This window comes from Lepisosteus oculatus, chromosome 14 (assembly GCF_040954835.1).
Source record: "Lepisosteus oculatus isolate fLepOcu1 chromosome 14, fLepOcu1.hap2, whole genome shotgun sequence".
Classification (NCBI taxonomy): Eukaryota; Metazoa; Chordata; class Actinopteri; order Semionotiformes; family Lepisosteidae; genus Lepisosteus; species Lepisosteus oculatus.
This window is the reverse complement of record NC_090709.1, coordinates 21,587,592-21,613,246: the sequence shown is the minus strand read 5'-3', so window position 1 is coordinate 21,613,246 and position 25,655 is coordinate 21,587,592. Positions and strand designations below refer to the sequence as shown.

General features: G+C 43.3%; 1 protein-coding gene, 6 non-coding genes and 1 pseudogene across 7 annotated transcripts in view; 2 read left to right on the top strand and 6 right to left on the bottom strand.

Moving 5' to 3' along the window:
* LOC138242777 (zinc finger protein 271-like) overlaps positions 1-25,655 on the top strand; it is a 362,720-nt gene that overhangs the window by 246,062 nt on the left and 91,003 nt on the right. The gene's annotated exons all lie outside the window — the stretch shown is intronic.
* On the bottom strand, positions 194-312 carry LOC138217494 (5S ribosomal RNA). Its single transcript, XR_011181206.1, has one exon. It is a non-coding gene; the product is annotated as a 5S ribosomal RNA (ribosomal RNA).
* LOC138217271 (5S ribosomal RNA) lies at positions 850-968 on the bottom strand. Its single transcript, XR_011180983.1, has one exon. It is a non-coding gene; the product is annotated as a 5S ribosomal RNA (ribosomal RNA).
* LOC138244083 (5S ribosomal RNA) lies at positions 1,504-1,622 on the bottom strand. Its single transcript, XR_011192697.1, has one exon. It is a non-coding gene; the product is annotated as a 5S ribosomal RNA (ribosomal RNA).
* Positions 2,160-2,278, bottom strand: LOC138218231 (5S ribosomal RNA; annotated as a pseudogene).
* LOC138245189 (5S ribosomal RNA) lies at positions 4,271-4,389 on the bottom strand. Its single transcript, XR_011193802.1, has one exon. It is a non-coding gene; the product is annotated as a 5S ribosomal RNA (ribosomal RNA).
* LOC138243562 (U1 spliceosomal RNA) lies at positions 5,870-6,034 on the top strand. Its single transcript, XR_011192217.1, has one exon. It is a non-coding gene; the product is annotated as a U1 spliceosomal RNA (small nuclear RNA).
* Positions 6,653-6,771, bottom strand: LOC138217571 (5S ribosomal RNA). The gene has a single exon (XR_011181283.1). It is a non-coding gene; the product is annotated as a 5S ribosomal RNA (ribosomal RNA).

Below are 25,655 nucleotides of genomic sequence, written 5' to 3'. Positions count from 1 at the left end.
TGGCGATAAACCTTTCCTCGATCCTTTGCGGACTTGTTAAACTGTTCATGATCAGAATAAAAAACGCTCACGCTAATACACAAACACCCGTGTCTCGCCAAAGCTGACAAATAAACAGACGGACAAGCCGCACTGCACGTGTGAACAGGGGAATGAGCGAGCGAGCGGGGATAGGGCGCCTCCTGCGCTTAAAAGCTTACAGCACCTGGTATTCCCAGGCGGTCTCCCATCCAAGTACTAACCAGGCCCATCCCTGTTTAGCTTCCGAGATCAGACGAGATCAGGCGTGCTCAAGGGGTTGTGGCCGTAAGCGAGAGCAAGGCTCGCTGGCACCCTTCTTATTGAGAGGACAGCTCCGTCACCTCTTTTACGACGCTGCTTTTTTTCCCTTGCGTTTTTCTCTTCTTCCCACGTTCTCTCTCTTCACTGCCTTCGTCCCCGCTCTATTTCACTTCAGCCTTTCACTCTTGCTTCCTTCCAATGAGGACGGAGCTGCGGGAGAAAGGGCGCTATAGAGGATCGCTGTGGAGAGCTGCTGCTGTGCTTTGACATCTGAGCTCTGTTGAAAACGATCTCAATACAATTCTGAAAAACGCGACTCTCCGAACGCCAGCCGAACAAGTCTCCACAGCCGAAGCGCTGTGTCTCTTTTCAGCTGGCGATAAACCTTTCCTCGATCCTTTGCGGACTTGTAAAACTGTTCCAGATCAGAATAAAAAACGCTCACGCTAATACACAAGCACCCGTGTCTCGCCAAAGCTGACAAATAAACAGACGGACAAGCCGCACTGCACGTGTGAACAGGGGAATGAGCGAGCGAGCGGGGATAGGGCGCCTCCTGCGCTTAAAAGCTTACAGCACCTGGTATTCCCAGGCGGTCTCCCATCCAAGTACTAACCGGGCCCATCCCTGTTTAGCTTCCGAGATCAGACGAGATCAGGCGTGCTCAAGGGAGTGTAGCCGTAAGCAAGAGCAAAGCTCGCTGGCACCCTTCTTATTGAGAGGACAGCTCCGTCACCTCTTTTACGACGCTGCTTTTTTTCCCTTGCGTTTTTCTCTTCTTCCCACGTTCTCTCTCTTCACTGCCTTCGTCCCTGCTCTATTTCACTTCAGCCTTTCACTCTTGCTTCCTTCCAATGAGGACGGAGCTGCGGGAGAAAGGGCGCTATAGAGGATCGCTGTGGAGAGCTGCTGCTGTGCTTTGACATCTGAGCTCTGTGGAAAACGATCTCAATACAATTCTGAAAAACGCGACTCTCCGAACGCCAGCCGAACAAGTCTCCACAGCCGAAGCGCTGTCTCTTTTCAGCTGGCGATAAACCTTTCCTCGATCCTTTGCGGACTTGTTAAACTGTTCCTGATCAGAATAAAAAACGCTCACGCTAATACACAAGCACCCTTGTCTCGCCAGAGCTGACAAATAAACAGACGGACAAGCCGCACTGCACGTGTGAACAGGGGAATGAGCGAGCGAGCGGGGATAGGGCGCCTCCTGCGCTTAAAAGCTTACAGCACCTGGTATTCCCAGGCGGTCTCCCATCCAAGTACTAACCAGGCCCATCCCTGTTTAGCTTCCGAGATCAGACGAGATCAGGCGTGCTCAAGGGGGTGTGGCCGTAAGCGAGAGCAAGGCTCGCTGGCACCCTTCTTATTGAGAGGACAGCTCCGTCACCTCTTTTACGACGCTGCTCTTTTTCCCTTGCGTTTTTCTCTTCTTCCCACGTTCTCTCTCTTCACTGCCTTCGTCCCCGCTCTATTTCACTTCAGCCTTTCACTCTTGCTTCCTTCCAATGAGGACGGAGCTGCGGGAGAAAGGGCGCTATAGAGGATCGCTGTGGAGAGCTGCTGCTGTGCTTTGACATCTGAGCTCTGTGGAAAACGATCTCAATACAATTCTGAAAAACGCGACTCTCCGAACGCCAGCCGAACAAGTCTCCACAGCCGAAGCGCTGTGTCTCTTTTCAGCTGGCGATAAACCTTTCCTCGATCCTTTGCGGACTTGTTAAACTGTTCATGATCAGAATAAAAAACGCTCACGCTAATACACAAGCACCCGCGTCTCGCCAAAGCTGACAAATAAACAGACGGACAAGCCGCACTGCACGTGTGAACAGGGGAATGAGCGAGCGAGCGGGGATAGGGCGCCTCCTGCGCTTAAAAGCTTACAGCACCTGGTATTTCCAGGCGGTCTCTCATCCAAGTACTAACCAGGCCCATCCCTGTTTAGCTTCCGAGATCAGACGAGATCAGGCGTGCTCAAGGGGGTGTGGCCGTAAGCGAGAGCACGGCTCGCTGGCACCCTTCTTATTGAGAGGACAGCTCCGTCACCTCTTTTACGACGCTGCTTTTTTTCCCTTGCGTTTTTCTCTTCTTCCCACGTTCTCTCTCTTCATTGCCTTCGTCCCCGCTCTATTTCACTTCAGCCTTTCACTCTTGCTTCCTTCCAATGAGGACGGAGCTGCGGGAGAAAGGGCGCTATAGAGGATCGCTGTAGAGAGCTGCTGCTGTGCTTTGACATCTGAGCTCTGTGGAAAACGATCTCAATACAATTCTGAAAAACGCGACTCTCCGAACGCCAGCCGAACAAGTCTCCACAGCCGAAGCGCTGTGTCTCTTTTCAGCTGGCGATAAACCTTTCCTCGATCCTTTGCGGACTTGTAAAACTGTTCCTGATCAGAATAAAAAACGCTCACGCTAATGTAGCGGCGAGGCTTCATAATAAGAAAGAATTAAGTGTTCTGAGCCTTCCCAAAAGAGGCCCCATCTCACCCTCCATCTCTGTGGTGCAGCCACAGAGAAAGAATTCATGCAAGCTGATTTAAGATGTTTTCTTGTGATAAGAAACCAGCTCCCAAAGGGGGATGCACTTAGCTAAGCCTGGCTATCATGATCAATGGTCACCCATTGGCGCCTATCTGTCTAGGGAGTGCCAGTTGGACATCTGGACTGCATTACTAAGTGTCAGGACTAAGTGACTCATATCTCACCTTGATCAACCAATCAGGGACTGGTAGGGCCGAGTAACCCACGTGGGACTCTGATGCCCATGAACTTTCAGCCAATCAATGAGCTGAAGTTCCTCCAGGTAAAACAGGCAACACAGAGAGCCTGTGAGTTTCAGAAGGGAGATTCAACAAGATTCAGTAAGATTCTGGAGAGGATTCTGTGGACTGTTCTAAAGGGAATTCAAAGGAGAATTCCAGGGCAGGACGGCCCAGGAGCAGAAGGCTCCCAAGGGCAGGACATTCTCACAGCGCGCCTCCTGACCATCCTGAGACTCAGCCCGGACAACCACGGAACGGCCAGTGTGTCCGAGTGCCAGAACTTTCCTTTGTTCTAAGAGTCTAGAGTGGAGGTTGCCAGAGAGTAACCAGCAGCAGGCCTCGTGAACAGGTCGGAACTGTGGACAGCTGAATCACTATTCAGAACTAGCTCTTCATCAGGAACGAACCGGTCCTCTTCCTGACTTGCTGGGACCCACAGTCATCTTTTCTCCTGTGCACAAACTTTGCCAACTAGCCGGACAGTGAGCATCAGCAGCGCACCGTCGCAAGCCGCACAGCACAGCCTGGCACGGAGCCAGAGAGCGCGGATTGGACAGCAACAGCCTGCAACTGTTTCTTTGTGCCCGCAGGAGATCTGAATCCCCAAAGATTGGATGAGTATTCAACTTCAATGCATTACAGCTCGAGAATTCAATTGTTATCCCAACCAGTTGATATCAATTTAATTCCTAAGAGTTATGTACTTGTTTTGAGTATCTAATGTAGAAGTTGTAACCAAGTTCACTTTACGAAACGGTCTAAATGAATGATATACTGAACGTATGTCCTCTTGATATGTGTAACACTTTGTAACTGATTGAATATATACCTTTTGTATTCTGATAACCCTCTCGATAAGATCTGTTAGGTTTACATGCATATTCTATGTATTAATAAATGTATCCTCGTGTATTAGTACCTGTGTGTGTGCGTTGTTTGAGTTATGTCGCATGGTTGGATTCTAAAGCCATCAAAAGAATCAACTTTGTGATTTACTGCTACAATTAATAATTGTCTCAGTAAATGCCCAAACCCTACAGAACTGGTGCCTTCAGAGAGCCACTATGATTACATATTTGGCGTCCCTGAACCGGCTTAATCTACACTAATACACGAGCACCCGTGTCTCGCCAAAGCTGACAAATAAACAGACGGACAAGCCGCACTGCACGTGTGAACAGGGGAATGAGCGAGCGAGCGGGGATAGGGAGCCTCCTGCGCTTAAAAGCTTACAGCACCTGGTATTCCCAGGCGGTCTCCCATCCAAGTACTAACCAGGCCCATCCCTGTTTAGCTTCCGAGATCAGACGAGATCAGGCGTGCTCAAGGGGGTGTGGCCATAAGCAAGAGCAAGGCTCGCTGGCACCCTTCTTATTGAGAGGACAGCTCCGTCACCTCTTTTACGACGCTGCTTTTTTTCCCTTGCGTTTTTCTCTTCTTCCCACGTTCTCTCTCTTCATTGCCTTCGTCCCCGCTCTATTTCACTTCAGCCTTTCACTCTTGCTTCCTTCCAATGAGGACGGAGCTGCGGGAGAAAGGGCGCTATAGAGGATCGCTGTAGAGAGCTGCTGCTGTGCTTTGACATCTGAGCTCTGTGGAAAACGATCTCAATACAATTCTGAAAAACGCGACTCTCCGAACGCCAGCCGAACAAGTCTCCACAGCCGAAGCGCTGTGTCTCTTTTCAGCTGGCGATAAACCTTTCCTCGATCCTTTGCGGACTTGTAAAACTGTTCATGATCAGAATAAAAAACGCTCACGCTAATACACAAGCACCCGTGTCTCGCCAAAGCTGACAAATAAACAGACGGACAAGCCGCACTGCACGTGTGAACAGGGGAGTGAGCGAGCGAGCGGGGATAGGGCGCCTCCTGCGCTTAAAAGCTTTCTGAATTCTGAGTACGTACGGGATCCTCGGCCTTGCGCTTATAACAAAGTCCAAGTCCCTTTGCAGACAACAGCAGTTGTCACATGATTGTCTGAGGATGTGCGACAATGGCCAAGGAGAGCCCCGATCTGAGCTTGCGCTCACTTTTTGACCAAGACACAGGTGTGTGCTGATTGGTTGAGAGTTTGGCGGGCATTGGAGACCCACGTGGTATTACCACGCCCTGCGTGAGATATGAGTCACTTACTCTTAACACTTTGGAATGCAGTCCAGATGTCCATTTGGCACTCCCTAGACAGATAGGCGCCAATGGATGACCATTGATCATGATAGCCAGGCTTAGCTAAGTGCATCCCCATCTGGGAGCTGTCCCTTATCAAAAGAAAACATCTTAAATCAGCCTGCATGAATACTTTCTCTGTGGCTGCACCACAGAGATGGAAGGTGAGATGGGGCCTCATTTAGGACAGCATACCACCGCTTAATTCTGTCTTATTAACAAGCATTGCCGCTACAACGGCATCTCTCCTGTCAAACTTCCTCCTGACTTGTTTGACAGGATCTGGGCCGTGGTGAACAGTGGGAAAGACGCCCTGTGGAGAGTGAGGAACATGGGGCTGTTCAAAGGCATCGAGGTCCCAGTCAAGGCAGCAGGTAGCCTGGCCCTGTTCATCACCCAAGAGAACTATTACCTCAGAGATCTGTGGAGAGAAAGGAGGGAGGAAGCAGAAAATCTGTGGGAAATAGAGAGCATAGGTCAATATCTCAAGAAACTGTGAAAAACATTATCATGTTTAAGTAAAGAATGTGATTTACACCAGAAAAAAAGAAATTGTTGCTATGTAACTGGTACCGTGTCAAAATGTAATGAGATGTGATCATATATACTGTTTTAAGTATGTATATTAATGTAAAGCTTTCTAATTTGTGATGTCCTGTATTTATTTGTGAAAAGAAAATAAAGTTCTTAAAAAATGGATTCACCCAGGGCGAGGCTCGGCCATTGCACTCCGGCTGTGCTGACCCCTGCGAATTCCCCAAATGTGGGAATCTCGACTGCATTATTTCTGGTAGTGGGGGACTGCGTTCGCGCTCTCCCCTGATGTGCTTGGTCCAATATCGGATACGGAAGAGTTACGACACCACGTGCTGCGATAGGATCCCAGTTCGAAAGGAGTCGATGCCACTGCTGGTTCCCGGTTTCTTTTAGTTAGAGGTCTGGAGAAGCATTTCAAGCTGGTTACACTACTCCTTCCGGACATTCATTCCCTTTTCAAAGTCAGTCGTTTTGCTGTAGTCTGCATTATTTAGGCTGATTATCGAGGTTAGCCTTTATTTGGTCATGGGGGCCTCGGTACTGTATGCTAATTCTCAAGACAGTTTCACCCGTTTTCTGATTGCTAGGTTCTGTACCAGTGCAGACATGTCAAACAGTGAATGGCTGTACCTCTATTGTATCCGTGCTCAATGAATGAAATCAGTAATAAATGAATATATGTATAGTTATACGATAAACAAGTGGTTTATCGACTCATCTTCATTTGCAGATTTAGAGGCAGCTTCGATATTCGTTTAACAAACGTTTTTTTTTTTTATATGGGTCACACACATGCCATAGCAACAAAACATCTCTAGAGATGAGGCTATAGATCACCTTTCCATCCGCCAGGTTTTCCTCCCAAAGCCTACGGCACCAACGGTGACCCCTGCTGGCCGAGAAAGCTTGCAGCACCTGGTATTCCCAGGAAGTCTCCCATCCAAGTACTAACCAGGCCCAACCCTGCTTAGCTTCCAAGATCAGACAAGATTGGGCACATTCAGGGTGGTGTGGCCGCAAGCGAAAGTCGTGGCGCCTAACTCGCTACTTGAAGCTGTGTGTGGCTGGGGCTCTGTGCCCCCCGAGTTGGACTGAAGGATCGTTCTTGTGCAACTCTTTGGAAAGGAGCCTCTTTCCAAATCGCATTGCGTACCTGGATGTTGGCGAATGTGCTCCCTTGTGTTGGCTTGTCCCGCACTGGAGGAGAACAAACAAACTGCTCGGAGGAGCACAAGGCAAGTCTTCACAAGACAAAAACCTCCAGTGCACAGCACTCAAAACATTTCTGGGCTGTCGCGTGTTTATTTCAGCACATAAAGCGCACCAGTCCAACACGTCGGCCGGGCGCGCGGCGCCTCCGCCCTCTTGTGGCCTTGCGGCGTCAGAGCGAGAGGCTCCTTCTCGCTGCCTTTCCGCTGTGTTGCAGAGCCCCGAGAGGGAACCTGGAGCGCACACTTTGTGGGGGGCGGGGGACCGCGTTCGCGCTCTGCCCCCGGTCTCTTGCGCGAGTACTAAATCTCACGGCGCCAGCCAGCGGCCAGGAGACAAGTACAATATCGCGGGACAGGGGGGCCTCGTCATTGATTGTTACATATGAGACGGGGATTAGGAGGAGACCCCGACTGATTGGTAAAGGGGAACACTAACACCAGAGTGACACCCCCGGCGTCTCTTTTTGAGAGACGCCCTGGGATTTCTTAATGGCCAAGGAGGGTCGGGACCTCGGTTTTATGCCTCCCCCGAAGGACGGCGCCTGTTTGTGCAGCAGAGTGTCGCCATCAGGAAAGCCACACAGACCGCAGGGTGAGCGCTCCCTACTCCCAGTCACACCTCTTGCAGGAGCAGCAGCAACCTGAGCTTTTCCGGGGTGAATCCCCCATCCGGGTGCCGGCTAGGCTCACACCTGCTGGGCTGCCATGGGTGAGCCCAGTCGAGAGTCGCAGGTTGAGATCTAGTCACCGGGGAGAAACGATACAAGCAAAGGATTACTCGGCTCCCAGCACTTGAAAAGACAGACAAATGACTTGTTCCCGCCGGAGCTGAATGTACCTGAATGTTGTAGTGGTTTGATGGGTTTACTGAGACAATTATTAATTGTAGCAGTAATCACGAGGTTGTTCGTTGGGGCTTTTAGAAAATCAATCGTCAGAACAACTAACAACGCACACACGCGGGTTCAATACACGGGATACATTTATTAATATAAACTGTGCACCAAACATATACTAGTCTGCCAGGATACGAGTGGCAGACCTTATTGTGAGGGTTATCAATATACAAGGTATATAATCTCGAAGAGATGCAAACACAAAGAGATACACAACAGAGAATATATGTCAATATATATCGTTCGGTTACCAAATCGCTAATCAGTGTTATTACCCACTGTTACTCTAAACTCGTAAGTAAATACATTTCTCATGAATTAAATTGATAACAACTTGTGTTGAGGTACAATTGAATTCTCGAGCCGCAATGTAGAACATGGGGTTTACTTATCCACTGTGTATGGTTTTGGAATCTCCCGGCACGAACACCAAACCAGCTGACAGGCTCTGTTGCAGCCTCTGTTGCAGCGGTTGTCCAATGGGCGTTGTGTCGGCGTTCTCTGGCTACCGGCCAACCAGTCAAGGTGCAGCTCGGAGTAGGACGGGCGGAGGAATCTGACTGCGGCGCGCAGGGCAGTCGTTGCTCCGAGGGGATCTACCAGCAGTCCGGCTGGCTAGTAGAAAGTCTCTATGCACAGATGTGACCGCGAGTCCTCACAAGTCACTCTTTTGCCTGGGAAGAAGCTGGTTCGTTCCCGGTCCAGCGCTGCTTCTGAATAAGCTATTCAGGTTGTCGACGAGGGTCCAACTGTAGGCTGCCGTTGAGCAAGCGGAGCATTCACGTTGGTAGAATTCTGAGTACGTACGGGATCCTAGGCCTCGCGCTTAGAACAAAGTCCAAGTCCTTTTGCAGACAACAGCAGTTGTCACGTGATTGTCTCTGAGGATGCACGAAAATGGCCAAGGAGAGCCCAGATCTGAGCTTGCGCTCCCTTTTTGGCCAAGACCCAGATGTGTGCTGATTGGTTGAGAGTTTGGCGGGCATTGGAGACCCACATGGTTTTACCACGCCCTGCCAGTCCCTGATTGGTTGGTCAAGATGAGATATAAGTCACTTACTCTTGACACTTAGGAATGCAGTCCAGATGTCCATTCGGCACTCCCTAGACTGATAGGCGCCAATGAATGACCATTGATCATGATAGCCAGGCTTAGCTAAGTGCATCCCTGTCTGGGAGCTTGTTCCTTATCAAAACAAAACATCTTAAATCAGCCTGCATGAATACTTTCTCTGTGGCTGCACCACAGAGATGGAGGGTGAGATGGGGCCTCCTTTAGGACAGCATACCAACACTTAATTCTGTCTTATTAACAAGCATTGCCGCTACAATAGCAATTCAAATACAACAGCCACACTGCTGAAACCATATGTTTTACACACCAGACAGGCCCCCTAACCTCATACAACCTTGCTGTGGCTGTGACCCCTTTCTTTATTTTTTTATGATGTTTTCAATATGGCACCATTAGACAGGCCGTACATGGTGATAGGAGGGTGCTATTCACGAGTCAATAGCTCTTCAAGCACAACAGCCACAGTGCTGCAACCAGGTGTTTTACACACCAGACAGGCCCCCTAACCTTATACAATCTTGCTGTGGCTGTGTCCCTTTTCTTTATTTTTTTATGATGTTTTCAATATGGCACCATTAGACAGGCCGTACATGGTGATAGGAGGGTGCTATTCACGAGTCAATAGCTCTTCAAGCACAACAGCCACAGTGCTGCAAACAGGTGTTTTACACATCAGACAGCTCCCCTAACCTTATACAACCTTGCTTTGAGATGTGGAACATTTCTTTATTTTTTAATGATTTTTTTACTGTAATCAAGTGTTGTGCTCATTAATAATAATAATTGCTTACACTTATATAGCGCTTTTCTGGACACTCCACTCAAAGCACTTTACAGGTAATGGGGACTCCCCTCCACCACCACCAATGTGCAGCATCCACCTGGATGATGCGACGGCAGCCATAGTGCACCAGAACACTCACCACTATCAGTGAGGAGGAGAGAAGAGAAATGTAGCCAATTCAAAGAGGGGAATTATTAGGAGGCCATGATTGGTAAGGGCCAATGGGGAAATTTGGGGATATTGTCAGTATCACTATACTGGGGCATTAGGACCCACATGGACCACAGGGTGAGCGCCCCCTGCTGGCCCCACTAAGGAACTAAGGAACCTTAGTTTTTCCCGGGAGGTCTACCATCCAGGTACTGACCAGGCTCACACCTGCTTAGCTTCAGTGGGTTGCCAGTTGTGAGTTGCAGGGTGATATGGCTGCTGGCCATAATCAGCAGCCTTCAGTACTGAAGCAGGTGTGAGCCTGGTCAGTACCTGGATGGGAGACCTCCTGGGAAAAACTAAGGTTGCTTCTGGAAGAGGTGCTAGTGGGGCCAGCACAACCATTAGGCAGGCCTCCTGACCTTTCACAGTCATGCTTTGTTGTGTGAAACTTTAATTATCTTTTTAGGATTTTTTGAACATGGCAACTTCCACCGAGATGGGTGGGGGGTGTCGGGGTGCTCTTCAATAGCTTTTTCATCTATACACACAAACGGATGTAACCAAGACACTCAGAACCTGTCACGCAGGGGCTGACTGCTGAGGATAGGGATCCAATGCGGTGCCCTTGGTAGGGTTGGCGCGAGACGCAGGCATAGTCGGAGTAAACAGGCAGGGGTCCGAGTCCGGGAAGGCGTATGTCGAAGAAAACTCAGTCTTCACTCAGGTTGGGAGATTGTCAACAGAGATCTTTAATACAATCAGCTGAAGGGGAGCATATCACAGAGAAAGGGTTTCCCCTAGCACTCAAGACATGCTCACTGGACTGAAGTTATACTGTCCTTTTTTATACATTAAAAGTAGGCAATACTTTAACATATCAAAGGAACATACAGGGAAAGGGGCAGTGTCAGAAGTCAAACAAACAGGACAGGGGGGTGCCATTTGGCATCCTACAATCTGTTTCAATTTTCTCTGGTTGAATGGGTGTGAGGAATCACAGGCTTTAGTTTGCACCTAAGACAGTGGTCTTAGGTGCGAACAGAAAACCTTTCCCACGCATAGTCACTGTCCTGACCTTTTGACTCGGTCTTCCACACGTAGCACAGGCGTAGGCACAGAATCGACAGGCGAAAGTGTAGTCGAGGGACTGGCAGGGGTCGGAGTCCGGGAAGGCGTAGAAGTTGCGTCGGTGTGGATTCAGAAGGCAGAGGCGTAAACGAAAAGTCAGGCTGGGGTCAGGATCCGAGAAAGCGTAAAACAGGCGAAGGTACAAAATCGAGTGGCTAAAGCGGGGTCGAGGTCCAGGGGAGAAGTCGTAGTAAGGCAAAGGTGTAGTTAGTACGTAAGCTCCGGGAGAGAATCTCAATCGTGAGCAATGACCGGGGGGCAGATGAAGGTTTAAGCAGAGGCCTGATTGACACGTGCACGTTTGGTACGGGGAGAGCTCGTAGGAATGCGGGAGCACTTGCCTGCGTGAGGGAGATTCGTGGCAAAACCAACAGAATCAACCTGAACTCACAGAAAAACAAGAATGCCCCCGAGACACCTGCACCCCCCTCGGACCACTCTGGTATCAACACCCCCAAACCCATCCATACCAGCTAACAAGACTCAGAATCGGTGCAACCCTCCAACCTGGACCAAGAGCAGGATGGGACAAGAACCTGCACCACACTACGCACCCCTCATCCAGACCAGCAGGACAGCCAGACCACAGACAGCACCATCATGTAACCCCCCTGTTCATTCCAACAGAAAAGCCGAACTGACCCCCACCAGCATGGCGACGCTGCAGCTCTGGTCACACCAGCAGGCCCAATGGGCTCAGAGCTGGGGGACATACAGATGCAGCCATTCAAAATGCGTGGGCGATACCGCATTATTTTCCGGTACGCTGTACGCAGTCTACCGCAAGTTACCGGTAAATACCGCGAGTTACCGGTAAATACTGCTAGTTACCGTAAATTCTCCTATAATATGACAAGCAAAATAATAGTATCCGGAATTTCGGCAAGGTGGAGCTAATAAAGCTCAACCTCTCATGTTTGAGCTGTGGCCATCAAAGTCTTTAACGAAGATATTACTAATAGTATTAATAATGAATGACTTTGGACAAGCTGTAAGTGTAAACTCAAAGTATTGCCCTGGTCAACATTCTTTTTTTCATTGACCGTCTTTGTAAAAGTAACACCACAGCATTTCGCAATCACGCATTTGTTTCCAATCATGCAAAGTACAGTAATTTTTGAGAATCGATTCACCATGCCTTTCACATGCTCATAAAAGAGATTGATTTAGGAACATAAACATATTACTGTATGAAAACTGTACTGTATACAGTATGTATATGTATATTTAATGTCTTAACTGTGCCCGTTTAAGTATTGAATATTCATATCTAATTTTACCACTGAAGGGAAATCTTAGTAGCTGAGCATAAAAAGAATAGGAGCATACTGCAACGCGTGTGAAGGCCATAAACGATATTAATTTTGGAACATAAACATACAGTATATGGCTGGTCTCAGTACTTTAAAGAAAACATACACGAAACATGGTTTCATTATGACCAGAATCGGTCTTGAGATATTTTTAACTTGATTTACAGTATTTGAGAGGTATGTCTTAACACCGATACTACAGTGCTTAAGTACTGCTCACGTATATGTTTCTAGGTTTATATTATGCATTTCATACGATCAAATTACTTTTGAGCAACTAATAAGAAGCGCGAAACGGTATGCGTTTTAGTTTCGTTTTGTGCTGGGACCCGTGGATTGATTAGAGATATCAAGTACATACAAGTCATTTTTTAAATGTTGTAGTTCGTCTTGAAAAAATGTTACGAGTACATCATCTATCAACAATTACACAGGTTCTGTTTCCATATTGCGGATTTTGGTTACGTAATATTATTTTCTAGATTTCACGTTGTGAATATATGATTTGGGCAAACAGAGACGCAAAGAAGTACATTATTGGTTGTTGTTTTTTTTTTTGCAGTTTTATCTAGAACAAGCGATGCTTAAACCTTTGTCTGATTCTTGTGAAACTACCCACACGACAGTTACAGTACCTAGGAGTTGACTTCAGTGATGTCACTGATGGGATGTTTCTAAAAATCCATGGTCTGTGATTGAAACCTGTAAAACCGGTTTAATTCGTCACAGCCAGCACTCTTCAGGTGTGAGGGTCTTCTGCTCAGAATGAAACGCTAAAATGTTTGTGTATATTCTAATGGTAGTGGGGGCAGGGTGTGTGGGAACAGCTTTGGTTGAAATTGCATTGGAGATCTATGTTCTTCACACCTGAAACATTTTCTCTGAAAGCATTTTCTCTGAAAGCATTTTCTTCGCAGTTTAACCGATCTTGTTACAGCATGTTACAGTTTACTATTATTAACCATATTAATTTTAAGTGCTTAATGTAAAATCTTGTAAAAATATATTTTCATTGTTCAAATATACATTAAGTCTGACTATCATATAATAAGTTAAATACAAAACTAAAGAAAAAATAGGGTTAAATATAATTTTAAATATTTTGCTAACAATGTTAACTGTTTATGAATAATAAAATGTATTAACTAAGGAGTAGGATGGCACAGTTGTTAGTATGTTTTTTGTTTTGTTTCTTTTTCATAAATACAACAGTAGTACCTGATGTCTCAGTGGCTTTCAAAATTAAATTATGCATGCAAACCTGTGAACTAGAAAGATAACTAAGATATCCATCCATTTATAATGGTGGCAAAGTGGTTAGCATTGCTATCTTGCAGCACTGGGGTCCTAGGTTCAATTCCTGCCATCCTGTGTGTGTGGGGTTTACATGTTCTCTCTGGTTTTTCTCCATATGTGTGATATGACTCCCTCTCGCACTCCAAAACATACTGGTAAGTTAATTGGTTTATGGGAAAACTGGCCCTGGTGTGTGTGTGTTTGTGTCTGTCTGTCCTGTGATGGACTGGCGCTATGTCCAGGGTGTATTCTGCCTTGTGTCCGTTGCTTACTGGGATAGGCTCCAAATCCTCTGTACTGGATAAAGAGATTAGAAATGGAAGTAAAGGCACTGTGCTGATGGAACTATACACGGTGTTAGAAACCCACTATGAAATGGCAGCATCTCACTGAGAATAAAATATTTTATAGTGCTGGCTTAAGGAAACAGCCTTTCCACCTCTCTTGCACATCAGTATCCATACCTAGTTATTTAAACAAATTGCCTCTAATTATAAACATCTTAATATGCTGGCTCTGTGGATCCGCATCAGCTATGTTTGCCCATTCCTTCAATTCATGTGCATCCAACACACAGTTCAACGCTAGCAACTACACAAAATCTAAAATATGAGCTCTACTTGCCACTTACAATACCAACAGTACCAGCTAACTTTAGTAGTGACATTTTCATGGATCTTTTTAACAATAAAATTTACAACATCAGACTTCAGACACAATTAAACAGGCCTCAAAAAAGTCTGGTACAAACATTTTCAGCATGGAATAAACCGTTACTTTAATGGTATAAACCTTAAATGGATTCATATTCTCAATAAGATTTGGTGCTCAGTAACATGACTTAGAAAATGACAGAAGACATACGTATCATGCTTATCCTTCTATTTTTCATAATCGTAAACTCCTTAAGGCAGTTACATTTTCTCTGTTCTGACCTGGAGTTACAGAGAAATTTAAATTCTAATAAGAGATTTGTAATGAGGAAAGTCATATCAATCACTCATACAGTACCAGGATTTGCAATTACAATACAAATACTTTCTTTCTATATGTGTTTATTTTGCAGTTTGAGTCTATGGCATTCCTTTGGGGGTCTATACTCCAAGGCATGACTTTTTTATGGGAACATGACATTTTTTTAAACATATATTTTTGTGGTAGTAGGGCGCAAAACATCAGTATTTACTGCTATTAATCACTGTACGATTTATAGTTGAAATCTGAGCCTAGATATAAAGTTAGATATAAAGTTAAAATCTCGACAAAGCAATGTAGGAAATACAGAGAAAATAAATCCTTTCTGACATCTAAAATCAGTTTCGATCAAGGTCTCTAAAACGAACAAGAAAAAGAGGATTTTCGGAGGGCAATTACGCTGTGTTTATATAGAATAAGTGATTTATGAGCAATCTAATTTCTTGTTCGTTTAAAACAGTGAAATGTCAGCTGCAAAAGATCGCACCAGAAACAACACTCTCTCTGCCTGTCATAGACGTTCAGGAAAGGCTGAATGAAGTCATGTCAAGTACAATAATTCGGTGATCAATAATAACAGTTGTATTATATCCATGGAAATATATTCATTATATGCCAGCGAACCTCACCGTGCCAGGCCACCACTGCGTCACAACACACAGCTGCCAGTGCACCTCTACATACCCGACCACCACTGCATCACACAGCTGCCAGCGCACCTCACCGTGCCAGGCCGCCACTGCGTCACATAGCTGCAAGCGCACCTCACCATGCCAGGCCACCACTGCATCATAGAGCTGCCAGGGCACCTCACCGTGTCAGGCCACCACTGCGTAACACCACATAGCTGCCAGCGCACCTCACCATGCCAGGCCATCACTGAGTCAGAGATTAAATAAAACCTCACTCGCACCAAATAAATTTATATTTCTAAATATCACAACATGATCGAATTTAAGTCATTTTAATAACAATGAATAGTCACCTAGGCGTTACAATATAAAAATTTATATTGATTTAAATAACGTTTTGATTTAAATCGCAAATGCGGGTTTAAATATATGTGTTTTTTGATTCACAATCAGACAAATGCAACATAAATTGATATCTTTGTCTTCTAAGTATCTTAATAAACTTTCAGCATAGCTTTCTCCCCGTTTAGATTTATTTTGGGATCAAACGTGGAAAGATTAGATTGTAATCGTTTTTATTTTTTAAATACATTTTAGAAAAGTGTAATCTATACTAAAAAGCTGTACACCACCTGCTATAAAGATACATATTGTAATACTTTCGGGTTCGAATAGGACAGACACAAGAACTTAGACTTGCGGAGTTAAAGCAAGTAAAGCCTTGATTTTATATATCACCTTTAAAAGTGGCATCTCAAAGCAAAGTAAATACCCAACACTGATTGTACCCATCTGTCATGCTAATAAAGCAGCTTGAATTGAATTGAGAGGGGGGGGGGTATATTTGCTTTGTGTATAAAGTACATTGTGAATGTTTTCACAGCCTTCACTTTGTCGTTTTTATGCCATTTTTTGACCACGCACGAATATTCCTATGTCCGTATCTTCACAAGGGAATCAGTGCGAATTTTAATACTAATTAAATGACCGCGGGCACTTTCCACCCCCTCTACATTCTCAGAGTAGAACAGACTAACCTTCTAATGAAAGACGGTCCACCCCCCACGGACAGGAAAAGTGCCCACAGGCACTTAAACTTAATATGGTCAGTAACAGTAAACAGTAACATGGTCAGAAGGAGCACGTACAAACGTTTCCGAAATAACCACATGTAAGACTGATGCTTAAAATGTTTAGGGAGAAAGTGGAATACTGGTGTGTATTTTTTCTTTAAACTACCAATACCAGCCATATACAGTCTGTAACGTAGGGATTTCTATATGTCTTTATTTAGTGGTTACATTAGTGACAAAGGCTAAACTTTTAGCTTCAGTAACGTGTACATATCTCCCCTTTTTATAAAACGACATGGTTGAAAACTGTTCCAGAGCCACTGTTGTTTCATCAGTGAAAAGTACATCATGAAATGCCTCTCCCTGTTCAATCCACTGGAAAAAAGAAAAGGAGCATAAAGCTTCTGATGGTCATAAACGATATTCATTTAGGAGCAGCATCAGAGGTATGTTTTTAACTGCACTGCATTGGAGAGAATACCATAGTGTGTTTTTTTTTTTTACTCCCTGGTGGAAACTGGCTTCCAGAAGAATCAGTATGGCTCAGAGATTAAATAAAACTTCACTCACACCAAACAAATGTATATTTCTAAATACCACAACATGATCGAATTTAAGTCATTTTAATAACAATGAATAGTCACCTATGCGTTACAATATAAACATTTATATTGATTTAAATCGCGTTTAAATCACCTTTATTTAAAACCCATAAATAAAGCTGATACTGTTTAGACTTTTAATTATTTAAAACTGTATTAAAGCAGCACGATACACAATGCAACGTAAATCGCTATCTTTGTCTTCTGTGTAATAATGTTCACCTCTCTGTCCAGCAAATTTACAATAGTAATAATAATGAACTTTATTGTATATGGCGCCTTTAAAGGTGGCTCCTCAAAGCGCTTTACAGGTTAAAAACAATACTGTTAGGCTGGGAAAACGTTTTTTTTTTAAGAAATACAAAATGAGATATAATGATATGTTCCGGCTTAGACATTAACGAAGAGCATAACGCGTGTACTGTATACACTGCAAGTACAACCCCCCTCTCTGCAGGAGTGCTGGCTGTGACGAACTGAACCGGTTTCACGGGTATTTTCAAAGTAGGAGGCGAGATTTCCAGCGAAAGACACCTCCCCCCCCTCAAAAACCCAGTAAGTACAGTACTTACTAGTTAAAGGCTAGGCTCCTCAATGAAATCGCTTTAACATGCTAATGCGTTGGTGTAACAGTCCGGGCGTGGCAAGCCTCTAATTTCAACCCGACTACGGCGAAAGGAACCCTTCTTTCATTAGAAGACAATGAACATATTTTAGCCCTGAATGAATTAATAGCAAACATGGTTTACATAAAAGACATTTTTCCAAGAAAGTTTAGCCTTTGTCACTAATGAAACCACTAAATAAAGACATAAATATAAAAATCTTAAGATTTTTAAAATACATGACTTTGCTAAAAATTTTTTGAAAATAAAAACAATTACAACCGCCAGGGGAGAGAGAGAACAGGGGAGGGATGTTGGTTTTGCATAAGGGGCGGGGCTATGGGAATTTGGTCTGTTTGGGAATGTGTAGTTACATGTTCTGGCTGTTTGTGAATTATCGTTGTTGAGTATGGAGTGTTGAGGTATTGATTTTGTGTAATGCTTTATGTTGAAAATTGAGGTGGATTTTGTTTATGATAAACAGGATAAACTGGGATGGGAGGAAGGTTTGGTTTTGCATAAGGGGCGGGATTATGATAATTTGAGGAATTTGCGAGAGTAAAATTGTTTGATATATTTGATTTTGTATTGTGGTTGTTATCTATGTTTTTGGTTGGTATTATGTTTATATGGTTGTTTTTGTTGGTTGGTTGTTATTATGGTTATTAATAATACGATCTATAGTTGAAATCTGAGCCTAAATAAAAAGAAAAAGCAAGTGATTAGGTTTATGAGCAATCTAATTACTTATTCGTTTAAAACGCTATATAAAATAAAGTTTATTATTAATTTGCTGGACAGAGCGGTGAACATTATTATGCATAAGACAAAGATAACGATCCTGATCAGTTTAGAAATCTGTGTACGCTGTAAGGTTTTTACTTCTTAAACTTTTAAAATACACGTTTTGAATAGAAAGAAATCCTCTTCCTGGTACAGTATGTATAGCAAACCAGCACGTCTTTTTTTCTCCAATCAGAGGGGTGTCAGATGGTGTCAGCCAATCACCATTCTGAAGCCCTACCATAATCTCTGGTATGGGGAGACCCCAGAATTCTGTCCCATAGTTTAGACAGATGATAGATACTTTTATTGATCCCGTGAGGGAAATAAAGTAAATCATTTTCATTTTAGGAAATTATTAAACGCTCGGTTAAAAGCAAAGGAGATTGTCTGTTATAGTGGACATAAAAACAAGAGTTCGCTGGCATTATATCCTGGAAGACACAGACCGGCGCCAGACCAGTAAAATGCCTGATGAACTAGGGATTGGACAGTTTCCAAGTGCTTGTACAATCGATGGAAATGTTCAAATAAATGTGCAAAAGAAAGAAACAAAATAATCATTTATTTCTTTATCATATTGGGTAGCTAATGTCCTCTCTTTGCTAGTTAGTGGCTGTGTTTCTGCGTTGGGTAGCAACGGGTGACTGTTCTCAGGCGGAAGATGTAAACAGCTTTATGTTCGTGTTAAATAATTTTTTTAAATTAAAATTCATTCCATACAGCAATCGCATATTTGGGTACCGTTTCATAAAACTTTCATGCTTAAAATGTTTAGGGAGAAATGGAAAACTGGTGTGTATTTTTTCTTTCAACTACCAAGACCAGCCATACACAGTACAGTTTACATACATACAGTAATGTTTATGTTCCTAAATTAATATCGTTCATGACCTTCAGATGCGTTATGCTCCTCTTCTTTTTATGCTCAGCTACTAAAATTTCCCTTTAGTGGTAAAATCCATATAAATATTCAAAACTAAGCGGATTAAAATGTGTACAGTAAAGACATTAAATGATTAAATCTTTGCACTACCAACCAATGCACCACGAGTGCCCGTCGGTCATTTTGGCCAGCCAATCACTTACCGCGGTGCCCTCCGGTGCCCTGCGGTGGCTTGTGGGTAGGTTACTGTACCGCGGGTTTTTACCGCGCATTTTGAATGGCTGCATCTGTACTTAATTGGCTTTATGATTTGGTATTGATTTTGTATTGTTGTATTATTAACTTTGTGCTTTCTGTGTTTTTATCGTATTGTGGACTTATTTTTTAAACAAATGCTTACAAAGGCAGACACGGCACACATCTGTTTATACCAGCGGTGAATTGTACATTTTTATTAAGTACAATCTACTGTGCATTTTTGGGAGTATAACAGATTCGATATAAAGTGGCAAAAATCTAAAAGGGGAAAATACCCAAGACTGCGTGTAAAGCCCTTGTTGTGGCTGTTGTTTTATTTTTAGATAAAAATGGCGTAGTGTGCACGAAATGTTGCAGAAACACAATCTAATATTTTAATAACTGTTATTTTAATAATTTGATAAGTATGAGGCCCCAGATCCAAATCTTCGGTTCTGATTTTTTAAACATGATATCTTCCCTTCCTCTCGATGTGAGCAATTGTTTTTTTTTCACATTGCGATCCAAAAAGCCTCAGACGCACAGTCTAACAGTAACCAAACCAGAATGGATTCTGCTGGGAGCCGGACTGAGCTCATTCTCACTCCCTGTGTTGAAAACAGAATTATCTCTTCCCCGAACATCGTCTACAGATCACTTGTGTGCTTTTAACCTTCTCGCAGCTACAGGCGAGACTGAAGCTGGAGATGTGAAGGCACCCGCTGGTGCATCTTCTCCAAATTTCACTTCTCTTTTTTTTTAAAGTAGATATAGCCCTGAAAAAAGCATTAGCTTTATCAGTTTTTACATTAATCGATTTTGAAACAAATATTATATTTTTATAGCAATTTACATAATAATAATAATTATTATTATTATCATCATCACTTACACTTATATAGCGCTTTTCTGGATACTCCACTCAAAGTGCTTTACAGGTAATGGGGAATCCCACTACCGCCACCAATGTGCAGCCCCACCTTGATGATGCAACGGCAGCCATACTGTGCCAAAATGCTCACCACACATCAACAATCAGTGGGGAGGAGAGCAGAGTAATGAAGCCAGTCCATAGATGGGGATTATTAGGAGGCCATGACTGGTAAGGGCCATTGGAAAATTGGGCCAGGATGCTGGGGTTACACCCCTACTCTTTCAAGAGATGACCTGGGATTTTTAAAGGCCAGAGAGAGTCAGGACCTCAGTTTTACTTATCAGCCAACGGACGGCACCTGTTTACAGTTTAGTGTCCCCGTCATTATACTGGGGCATTAGGACCCACATGGACCACAGGGTGAGCGCCCAGCGACAGAAACCAGATGGTACTGTGTGTCGGGCTCGGCTGCAAGCAGGACAATGATGTCACGGGGACAAAGTAGAAAAAATCAGAACGGTTCTGTAAAAGACCTGTGTCAGCTGTCGGTTCGCAGTCTGGACTCTAAATCCATCGATCTGATTTCAAATCTCTCTAACACCTGAGCTGTGGCTTCTTTTGAGTAGTTATTCAGGAGAACATTATGTTAATCGTATAGATGAATCGTTTAATATATTCAGGTGGATAGCTACTTCAGCATGCATATCTGCAAAGAAACAAGTAATATTGTAGGTTTATTCCATGCTGAAAAGAGAAGAGAGAAAACAAACCTGAAGAAGTTTTCATAGCTGAAACGTTGTGTTTTCTCTCTTCTCTTTCAGCATGGAATAAACCTATTACTTGTTCCTTTAATATATTGTTCGGTTGAATTCAAAATGCTTTACTACTACAAGAGAGGATTATAGTGTGGAGGATGAGACAAATTTATGATTTCTTGGAAGAAAATGGTTTTACTTTGCATTCGAAATGAATCAAAACTTTTGCGTGACACACAAGCCCTTTGTCTTTTTTAAAGATATCATATTTTTAAACAGACAAGTATAGAAAAAGTTTTTTTTTTTACTTAGAAATTTTGGATGGGGGTGATGCATTACTAGTAGTGGCACTGAGGTCACTATGGTGCTGTTGAGCACCATAAGGTTAGGGCCAGTGGTGTAATGTATAATGCATCTGACTTTGGATCAGAAGATTGTAGGTTTGACTCCTGTCTGACTCATGTTGCTTTTAAACCAGTAGTAGATTTTCTTTATGTAAATTAACTGCAGCTGAAAGCTATAGAAAACACATTGGCTAAATTGCAATGAACTGTCGAACTGTTTTGCACGAAGCTGCAGACTACTTAACACGGTACTGTCTGAAGATCAGCTCCTGCTCTGAGCTCAATAGCAATGCAAAACTGTGCGTAACAAAGCTGGCGAGCAGCTGAACTTGTGCTAAATAGTCTGTTCGGTGATGAGGGTTCAGTACTGGCGTTGTTCTAATTAGCACGAACTGCACAGGCTGAATCAGACAATTTCAAATAGTCTGATCAGTGTAGGACAAGTTAATGAAGAATTATTACTTTGTCTGTCTCTTGTTTGTATATAAATGAATGTCTCTGACAACTTAATGTTAGTTTTTAATTTAGTTTTACGATGTTGGTCAGGCGTTGACATATGCACAAACACACGAAATGTCTCACTCCTGATTCAGCTCATGAAGCAATACGAGTGAAGCAATTCCTCCTGCTTCTCGTACAACCATATCAGAACAGAAGCCCGTGTCACCCCGCTCTGATTCAAGAGCGACTCACATCTTGACAGGGTGCTTGGCATGAAGGGGGGGTACTGTCACGCCCTCTGCAGCCAGAGGGCGCTCCTTCTCTGTCCTGTCCCTAGTTTCCAGCCTGCTGTCCTTCCTGTCCCTCTCTTTCCCTTGGGCTATATATTTCCGGGTCTTGCACTCTGTCGTTGCTCAGCATTGACGTTTGGATGTCCTGAGACCCGCCTAGCACCAGGGCGCCCCACGTCCGCTCCCTGAGGGCATAGGTTTCTATATGGCATTCCTGAACTCTTTGCACTAATGAGCCCGGGCCTTTTTCCCGTCTCGCCGCTACGCATATGGGTCTTTTTCCACTCTCCTACTCCCCATGGTTAGTCCCTTTGGACGTCCGTGACAGGTGCCCCTTTGGAATGGTTTTCAGAAAATGTGAGAAAAGGAAAATTATGTACAGTAAGCTCTCACACACAGCTCTCAAACACAGCATTAGAGATTGGAATCTGATTGTAAAAAAAACTGCCCGTCTCCCCGCCATTTAACGTTGCTGTTGTTTTTATTTTACATATTGTTAGCATTTTAATGAATTGTTAAAAGATTTATACACAAATCGCTAAATACGAAACGTAAAAACCCAACTGTAAGCAATTGACCATTCATATTCCTGAATTTTAAATACCTATGTTTATCTGTCTCCAAGTGCCTGGTGCAGCTATTTTGAAAGCATACCTCAAGGAGGACTTTACACGCAGTCTGGGGTATTTTCTCCTTTTACATTTTTGCGATTTTATATCGAACCTCGTATACTCCCAAAAGTGCACAGTAGCTTGTACTGTGTGCCCTGTTTGCCTTTGTAAGCATTTGTTTAAAAAATAAGTTCACAATATGATAAAAACAGAGAAAGCACAAACTTAATAATATAACGATTCAAAATCAAAACCAAATCATAAAGAAAAAGAGTCAATTTCCACCTGCACTGATATCCCTTCAAATGTTTTATAAGAACTATTGACGTTTATAGAGTAGAAGCCTGGTCCATTTCTTCTACTAAACGAGACTATGGGAGTGAGTATTTTGATGTCGAACTGGGATTTAAATAAAGAGGAACACTACACTACATTGGGCTACGCGTGTGACAAAACGTTTATTTTAGACTTCTCGATAGCTCAGTTGCTAGCTCTTAAAACTGTAGAAAAAGCAGTGAGTATGTCTTATGTCCCAGGTCTGAATCCAGTTTGAAGGGTGGTGTTTTCTTGTTCCTTAATCAAAAAGTGAATTGCGAATTTGTCTTTCACTTTGACGTTCACCCGAAAGCTCAGTATACAAAGAAGTAGAGGCTCCTGTTCTGAATAATCCTCACGTCTGATTGTTTTGCTCAGACCTTTAAAATGTACACTGTGGACTATTTGCTCTTCCTAACACAATTAAAAAGCCGCCGGCAAACTTATCGATCGGGAGTTTAGTTCAGTGATAGCGCGCGCTTAAGTTTTCTATCGCCGGCATCTCTGTATTCTTTTTAAACGCGATATTTTTTATTCTTCGTGTGTGAATTTCAGGGAGACTCATAAACCCTTTCTCTGTTTTTAAGATACATTATTTTAAACCAGACATAATGAAAGACGTAGTAATTAGACACACGTACAAAACACATGAATCTAATTGAAGAAACTTTTGACCGGGGCGATGTATTACTAGTAGCGGCTCTGAACTCAATGTGGTGCTGTATAGGAATGCAATACAAACGCCAATGGCACAATGGATAACGTGTCTGATTACGGATCAGAAGACTTTAGATTTCTACTCCTTCCTGGTTCGTGAAGAAGCTTTTAAACCACACTACTCAACACTGACATCGAAGTGTGTGCGGTCCTACACAACCTTACTATCGACTAGATGAGTCTTCTGTTCTATCTCCGATTCTTTCCGCACATTCCTGCTATTTCACCACCGTTATTGTAGGATAACCGCCACAGACACGAGAAGATATACTATTCCGAACAAATGTCTTAAATAATCAAGTTGAAAAGGGTGACAATAAGTTTTTGTTTCTTTAACGTAACCTAACTTTTGCCTGTAAAGTTCACATTATTTTCTGTAGCCGCAAATCCCCAATATTTCTGCTTTCTCCCGAGAAACACAAGCATGGAGTCAAATCATATTAAATAACACAACACATCTATTAATTTAACACCCAGATGTGACAGAACACATGTAAGACTTACACACAGCTTTTAATATGATATAGTGAATTTGCAGGTATCCTGGGGAGGGAAGAGAACTGATATTAAGGAAATACATATTTAAAGGGGATGTAAGTCTTAAATGTGTTTTGTCACATCTGGGTGTTAACTGAATAATTTTCTAGCATTATTTATTGTGTTTTGACTCTATACTTGTGTTTCTCAGGAGAAGGCAGAAATATTGATGTTTACATTTATATTCACATTCCCGGTGATATTGACATAGGTACTCAACTATTTACTTGTAGTTTGACTAGTGTCAAAAGTTGAAAATCTCTGAAAACATCAAGATGGCTAACGACGTGCAAAGAAACTCAATCACATTTAGAGAAGGTAATGTTTAGATTGGATTAATTCGAAGTGTGTCTCTGGGTGCATTTGATCTACGAACGTTGTGTTTAACTGAAGCACACCCTGACTGAGTGTGCCATAGAAACTGACACATGTCATATTTTTCCACATTCACAGATTTTTGGCTAAAGTAAAAAAAAAATCGTTGTCATTTTCTTGCCAGCTGGCAGTAATTCTTTTGAACTGATAACAAAGACAAGCATTTTAGCTTTCGCGATGTGTGGAGTTCTTGAAAAACAAGTTGTGCCAAAAACGAAATAAACACCTCCATTAAACTTAATGCAGAAGCATGTTGTCTATAACAATAAACGATGCAAGAAGACAGGAAGAAAGGCACCGCTGGGATTTAAACCCAGGATCTCCTGTTTATTAAAGAGGCGCTTTAACCATCTAAGCCACGACACCAGCAGAACTCTCTTCTTTTACTGCCACTTGGACACACCGCTCTGAGACACCTGCGTTCAGTAAGCCCTGAGTCTGCTGGCTGAGCAAAGCTGCCTCCTTTACACGGAACAGGAGCCCCGACTGTAAGAGAAATGAAGAGAAATGGCTTTTATTGGGCACTTTTCATGTCCAATGCTCTTGACTTCTCCCAAGGGCGGCAGAGTTCATTTACCACACTTTTCCTTTCTTTCTTCTTTCTGTACTCTTTGATGAAACAAAACGAGAAATCATGTAAGGGAAAATGTCTTTTTTTCATGGAGAAAACATGCACAAGGAAATGTGTTTAGAAGAAGTGAGTTAACATGAAAAGTGACCTAATTTACCGGAGCAAATGCTCACCTAGCAAGATCTGCTTTACTACAAGAGAGACGTAGAGTGAAAGACGTGATCATTTCACGCCGTTGTGGAACGAAACGCTTTTGTCTTGGAATTCTAAATCAATTAGAAATTCAGAGCGACACATAAAGGCTTTGTCTGCTTAAAAATGATGATTTTTTAAAACTAAAAAAAAATGTAGAAAACACGTTTCTCACTTAGAAATTTAAGATGGGGGTGGGGTATTACTGGTAGCGGCACTGAACTCACCATGGTGC